The sequence below is a fragment of the Myotis davidii genome, unplaced genomic scaffold (genome assembly GCF_000327345.1).
Source record: "Myotis davidii unplaced genomic scaffold, ASM32734v1 scaffold71, whole genome shotgun sequence".
Classification (NCBI taxonomy): Eukaryota; Metazoa; Chordata; class Mammalia; order Chiroptera; family Vespertilionidae; genus Myotis; species Myotis davidii.
Window position 1 is genome coordinate 4170660 of NW_006283588.1, and position 7486 is coordinate 4178145.

Sequence of the window (7486 nt, forward strand, 5' to 3'; positions counted from 1 at the left end):
ACCCCGGCCAACTCCCCGGGGCTGTAACTTGGGTACCTAAGTACCAACACCCACAAACCATCCTTGGCCTTGCCAGACCATCTAGTCAGTGTCTTCAGAGGAAAACCCTTTGAGGGGCTGCGCACGTGTGAAAAGAGAGAGAGGGACAGAGATTGTGCTTCGTTTTTTGGCTCAATAAGACCACATGCAGCTCTGTCTGCAGGGGTGGGGCTGGGTTGTTTTTTTGTCGTTTACTGGTCCCTCACTTAATGCTCCTTCCATCCTCACTGAATATTCTTACTCTCCTAATAACAGAATGTAAGAGCAAAAGTAAAATGACCAGAACTACAGGAGGAAACTGTAATATCAGAAAAGTATGGTTCAAATAATAAGAAAACAGTCCCAGCTACAATGGGAGTTCTGTAGGCTTCAAGAAGAATGAACGGAATAAATATTGAGAGAGTAAGTCAGAAGCTGAAAAAAATACAGGATATAGTGAGTATGGCATAGGTTTGGCTCCTTCGCTGCTGAGAAAAAAAGAGAAAGCAATCAGAAACTCCAAGGAAAACAATCCGTGTAAGAAAGGCGTGATAGAGATATGAAGAAACAAAACTGCAATATTAGTGTATTTGATAGAGTATATATTTGAATATTCTTTCAGTGCCATCAGAAGCTTGGCTTTAGAATTTCAGGAAAGGAACGTAATCATAGTCCCCTGGGCAATGACCGATATTTACAAATCTTTCACTTACAGTCATGTTATCAATGTTTACTTAAGCAAGAGTAAAAGTATGTAAAGTATGTAGAAGGGAAGAAGGGAGAAAAAGGTAAGGGGTCACCCGGCTGGTGTAACTCAGTGGTTGAGCATCCAGCTATGAACCAGGAGGGCATATGCCCAGGTGGTGGACTCGATCCCCAGTAGGGAGAGTGCAGGAGGCAGCCAATCCATGATTCTCTCACATCATTCATGTTTCTAGCTCTCCCTCCCTTCCTCTCTGAAATCAATAAAAATATATTTAAAAAAGAAATACAGGGGTCAAAGATGTCCTCTTGTGCCACTTCAGATAACACTCTAACCACCCAGAAAGCCTCAGGAAAGAAGGTGCACGTGCCCAGACAGAGGTCATCGAGAGGATGACCACCATGGACCAGACCAAAGGCTCAGAATGCAGGGCCGATTCTGCTCAAGAACGTACTTTTCCTGTAGGAACTCAGCTTTTCTGTCTTCTTGGGCATACTCTGGGTACTGCCTAGTGTTCATGGTTTGCAGACCCTGAGACCAATGAATCAATCTTTATCATTTATTTCTAGCTAAAGCCTCCAGACTCTTTCTGAATTTGTTTGACACGAGCTATCGGGGTCTGTGGGGTCATGTTGTGGGTGCAAGGCCCGGCTCCACAAGTGGTGGATGAGCAGGTTACAGAGCTGGTGAGAGAGTGCGAGTCCAGAGCCCCAGTCCCAGCTCTCCCTGCTCTCTGAGCTTCCCACGTTTAATTCCTGGTAGGGAGCGATCTGCCCTTCCTTCAGGGTTTTAATGATCGCTGAAGTAAACTCAGCAAGTAAATGAAATGTAATGATGTTCATCTCTCCCTCATAATCATATCTGCATGGCTGGCCTGGGTTCCAAAGCCAATATAAAAACCAAACTGCAAGGCTTATCTCTTAGGAGACAACAGTGAGGGAAGTTAAAAGTGCTCTGTCAAGTCTTAGGAGAGGATCCAACCTGCCCCAAAGGTGAGAGAGTAACCTAGCCATCATACATGTAGGAGTCTGAGGTCAATAAGATATTGTACTATAATCATCACGGCTGCAATAGATAAACATGAAATTATAATGCAGACATGAACTCTGCATAGAATCTGGCTGTAAGAATAAAAGGTAAAAAAAAAAAGTCATTTTAACCAACTGGATTGGGGGGGAGTGGAGACAGCTACACCCTCACCTAAAAGGGAGATTCCTACAAGGAAAGAGGGTTTCAAAATCTATGTATAGGCTTACAAAGAATTACAATGAGCACATTTATTATTTAAAGTTTCTTGCTGTCTCCAAATTTAACTACACATGGATTTAATAATAGACAACCTTATCAAGGTGAGTACAAATTTAAATAGATGAGAGGTAAAGATTATACATGATGGATTAGGCATATTACGCCGTCTGCTCGGTATACTGTGCTACTCTGTCACCAGGAAAAAAAACACACAAGCGACTTAGAATTTCAGTCAATCTCTCTCTCATGCCCCTGTCTCATTTGTACTTCTAAGACCAGAGGAAGTGCTGAAAATGTCCTGGGAACCCTTTCTGGGTCAGTGAATTCTCTAATCATTCTGGTTATTTGATAGGAACTTGATCCTCTTTGAAATTAATTAGTCTTTATGTCCTACCCACTCATTAAGACAAACTAATTACAAGGCTAGGAGATACTATACTTAGGAAAATAATACAAAAAGGAAAAATTTTCCATTAGCGACTTGAATGCCCCACACCTCAAAGCAATGACAGGAGTTGAACAGCTCCTTAAAATGTCTGAGCCGTGAAGAATCAGTGAGCACCTAGTGAAAAGGCTGTACAAAAAACATGCAGAAAGCCCTCATGTTCTTGTCTTATTCACAGGCTCAGAAAAAGGCAATGAAAGGTAAAGAAATGATACGGCTCACAGCAGCGTTCATACCACCAGAAAAGGAGCTGAACAATTCTAGCAAGGCAATTTTAATTCTATTCTTTAATTCAACAACTATTTTCTAAAGAGGCTTTTTCTTACATGTTCTCTGTGTACAACAGAGCAGACACACACCTACTGAATAAGAAAAGGCATGTTTCTTGCATATATAACAAATTCAAGCAAGCATGCAAAGGTTTTCATCTGTTGTCTCACTTTGGATGGGAGGACATCCTATTAAACTAGGGATATTGAGGTAAAAGAAATTTGAATAAATCCTCCATGAGGGCAGAGCCCTTACATCTTGTTCATCGACCTGTTCCCAGCATCTGGAACAGAGTCTGGCACACAGTAGGTGTGCAGTATTTGCACACTGACTAAGTGAACAGATTCTACCTTTGTGTTCCTGCCTTTGGGTACCTACAACAACCTTTGCCTGCTCCCAGCGCTGCACTGGCCAAGGTGAGCAATGGCTCCAGCTGCCAAGCCCAGCAGACACCTGATGTGTCAATGGCATCAGCATAGGTTAGCGGTCCCACACTCTCACTCTCCCACTCTGGCTGCTGCATTAACGTGCTCAGTTCTTCTCTACCTGACACCTGCATGCACCGGTCCCTTAGCCTCGGTCTAGGCCTCGTCTTCTTTGTTTTTACTGTTTTGGTTTTATTAAAAACAAAAGGCAAGCCTGGCTGGTGTGGCTCAGTGGTTGAGCTCTGACCTATGAACCAGGAGGTCACAGTTTGATTCCTGGTCAGGGCACAAGCCCAGGTTACGGGTTCAATCCCCAGTAGGGGGTGTACAGGAGGCAGCTTATCAATGATTCTCTCATCATTGATGTTTCTATATCTCTCTCTCTCTCCCTTCCTCTCTGAAATAAATAAAAATATATTTTAAGAAAAGGCAAAACTTACATGTAAAATAGGACCCTTTGTTTTCATCTACAAAATATATATATACTAGAGGCCTGATGCACGAACTTTGTGCAAGAGTAGGCCTTCCTTCCTCCGGCGACTGACACCGGCTTCCCTCTGGCACCCGGGACCCAGGCTTCCCTGGCAGCCCCGTCTTTGTCCGAAAGGTCGTCCGGAAGGATGTCTGGTCTAATTAGCATATTACGCTTTTATTATTTTATTTTCCATCACCCTTTATCATCTCTATGCTCTCTTCTACCTCCCTGCTCCCCCCGTCCACATTCACCACACTCCAGGTCGATGAGTTCTCTTTTTTTCTTTTTTGCTCAATCCCTCCCTTATCCCCCAACAGAGCTGTCTACCTGCTCTCTATGAGTCTGTCTCTATTTTACTTGGTAGTTCAGTTTGCTCATTAAATTCCACATATGAATAAATTATATGGTACTTGTCTTTCTCTCACTTATCATAATATTCTCCAGGTCCATCCATGAAATTATATGGTACTTGTCTTTCTCTCACTGGCTTATTTCACTTATCATAATATTCTCCAGGTCCATCCATGCTGCCACAAAGGGTAACATTTTCTTCCTTTTTAGTATTCCATTTCCATTGTGTAAATGTACCATAGCTTTTTTATCCGCTCTTCTACTGTTGGGCACTTGGGCTGCTTCCAAATCTTCGCTATTATAAATAATGCTGCAATGAATAGAGGGGTGCATATATTTTTTCCAATTAGTGTTTCAGGGTTTTTTTGGATAAATTCCCTGAAGGAGAATTGCTAGGTCATAAGGCAATTCCATTTTTAGTTTTTTGAGGGAGCTCCACACTGCTTCCCACGGTGGCTGTACTAGTCTGCATCCCCACCGACAGTGCATGAGGGTTCCCTCCTCTCCACATCCTCGCCAGCACTTACACAATGACGTAGCACCTCACACCTGCTAGGCCTCATCTTTTCTTCTCTTTCTATACCCTCCACCGACTCCATGTTCACCTGCTCCAATGGCTTCAAGCAATACGCCTATAACCCCCAAATCTCTCTCCTGAGCTCCAGTCCCAAAGGCCTGCTGGGGAGCTCTGAACTCGGGCTGGAAATTTGACATAACCAGAATAAAAATGATCTTCACTCTTCCACTCACCAACATTTCCCTCCCCATGTTCCCTGGGATGCCACCATTCACCCCACTGAGCACTCAGAAAGGTGCCTGCCTCTCATCCCCATCCAACCCTTCGACCCACTTCCCTCCTTCTCCACTGGCACTTCCCTCCTGAAGGTCACCCCATTTTCTCCCCTGGACTAGTCTCCTCACATCCACCCTGGCTACCTTTCAATCCAAAGTGATCTTTTTAAAGTGAAAATGTTATCTTGTCATATCTTGTTTAAAACTATCCATGGCTTCCTTGTTTTTAGGATACAATCCAAAATCCTTGCCTGGCCAGCATGGCTCAATGGTTGAGTATTGACCTGTGAACCAGGAGGTCACGGTTCGATTCCCGGTCAGGGCACATGCCTGGATTTCAGGCTCTATCCCCAGTGTGCGGGGTGCAGGAGGTAGCCGATCATGATTCTCTCTCCTCATTGATGTTTCTATCTTTCTCTCCCTCTCCCTTCCTCTCTGAAATCAATAAAAACAAATCTTTAACAAGGTCTAAGAGCCTGATGACTCTGCCTCCCTCTCCCTCTCCAGACTTTTTGCACCACTCTTGTTACCACCATCCTTAATAGGTCTCCTTCTAGAATCAACAGTAAAGAATGACTCAGGAAGACCTTAAAATAGGGGTCCTCAAACTACGGCCCGCGGGCCACGTGCAAATACAAATATTGTATTTGTTCCCGTTTTGTTTTTTTACTCCAAAATAAGATATGTGCAGTGTGCATAGGAATTTGTTCATAGTTGTTTTTTTTAAAACTATAGTCAGGCCCTCAAACAGTCTGAGGGACAGTAAACTGGCCCCCCGTTTAAAAAGTTTGAGGCCCCCTGCCTTAAAATATGCTATATTCTGAAAGCCTCAAACAAGAAGGAAAAAGCCCACAGGCATTCCAAATTAAATGGTTTTTTGTTTGTAATTTAAAGCAGGCCCTCATTATTCACATTAGTCAGGAGTAGTTTTGAAATAGCTTTTGTTTCTATGTGGCTATACACTGTATCATGTAAAATGATTCCAAGTGAAAAAACTGCTTACTCTTGTCAGAGGTCACTAAACTTCTATGAGGTTCCAAAGATCCTTTCAGCCAGTGACTCCCAGAATTTTCCAGATCAGTAACAAAATTAAGAGGGGCCCAGCACACAGGAGTCCAAATTTTTATTCTCCCAGGAGGAGGTGTTAAACAAAACAAAAATGCACACACACAAAAGAACACCTTAACAACAAAAATTGGAAGGCTGTAAAATCAGAATAAAAGCCAACATTCTGACTTAATAATTTTAGTCTCATGCTCTCCTTCTTCTCATTTCATTAAAGACTTAGGAAAGCAGCTTCCCAAACTGACCTCAGTAGCTGGGCTAGAGTGTGACAACCACTATTCTAGGTAAGTACTATTAAAGTCATGGAGTCAGCTGGTTGTTCTTGTTTTTAAAACAGCCTTTAAAATATTTTTGCTTAAAAAAGTAAAGTATTGGGAAAGAAGAAAAAAAGCAGCCCCTGACAGCTGAAACTTCTCTGAGGTTCACAACTAGACCTCAGTGTGATCACATGCTGGTCGGACACCCATGGCCAGGCCACTTCTGTTCCCCTTTTTGGATTTAATCAACCTCCCAGAATTCCCACCCCCGTGAGGCAGCATAAAACCCAACAAAGCAAGGCCGCTCATGATTCTGTGTCAGCACGGAGGTCAACAAGGGTGCTATGCAACCCACAAAATACCAAACACCCCCTTCTCTTGCTAAATGAATGGCTGTGTCTTCTTTACCCAATCAGGGAATTGCCCCACTTTCTAAAAGCATTCAACGTACAACAAACCCCTGATTCCTTAGCTGCACCTCCAAATCACACAACCGAACTCTCAATTATGAAACAGATTCTTCCTACCGCCATTCCTGCGAGCCCCCTCTCCCCTTACCCATGCTGTGCTTTCTCCCTCGCCACAAAGAGTAATAATTTGTTGAACTGCCAGTAGTGATTCCTGGGGAGTTTGGCTGAAGGGCATGGATGGTATCAAAGTAATAATTTCTTTAAACACTCCCTGATTCCAACCACTTCAAAGCAATTCCCTACCCACGCTAAACACACTCATTTTATTTTTCCTTATACTCTCCCAATCCTTGTCCACATGCATATACTGTGCATGCTTCTGTTACTGAAATCATTGTGCATACTCCTTCGTACTCTGCTTTTACTTGCTTAACACGATAACCTTTTTAAACATTTATTTTTTTTATCGATTTGAGAGGGAGAGAGAGAGAAACATCAATGATGAGCGAGAATCATTGAACGGCTGCCTCCTGCACGCCCCACACTGGGCATCGAGCCCACAACCCGGGCCCGTGCCTTGACCTCCTGGTTCATAGATGGATGCTCAACCCCTGAGCCAGGGCAGCCGAGCACGATAACAACTTTCAATGGCGGAATATTAATCCCACCATGATTTTATTCATAAAGCTTCTCTCCTTGGAGAAATACTAGCAAAAGAGCCAGAGAATACACATCTGTCAGCATCCTCCCTAAGCTGTTCTGGATCCTCCTCCAGGCTCAGGTCAAGTCCCACTTATCTGATCGACGGGCCAAGAAAAATGCGGTCTCGTGGCTTTTAAAGGGGAGAATGATGAAAGCGCAGCAGCCCGGGTGTCAGGAGGCCGCGTCTAGGCGCTTCAGTAAACAAAAGTGTGACCTCTGGCTAGACATTTCCTCCCGGCCGCTTCCTCCTCGTCTGCAGAGCCCGCGCCAGGCTGCTGCCTGGGTGTCCAGCCTGTGTTCCCGTCACCGGCGGGGAAAGAACCGC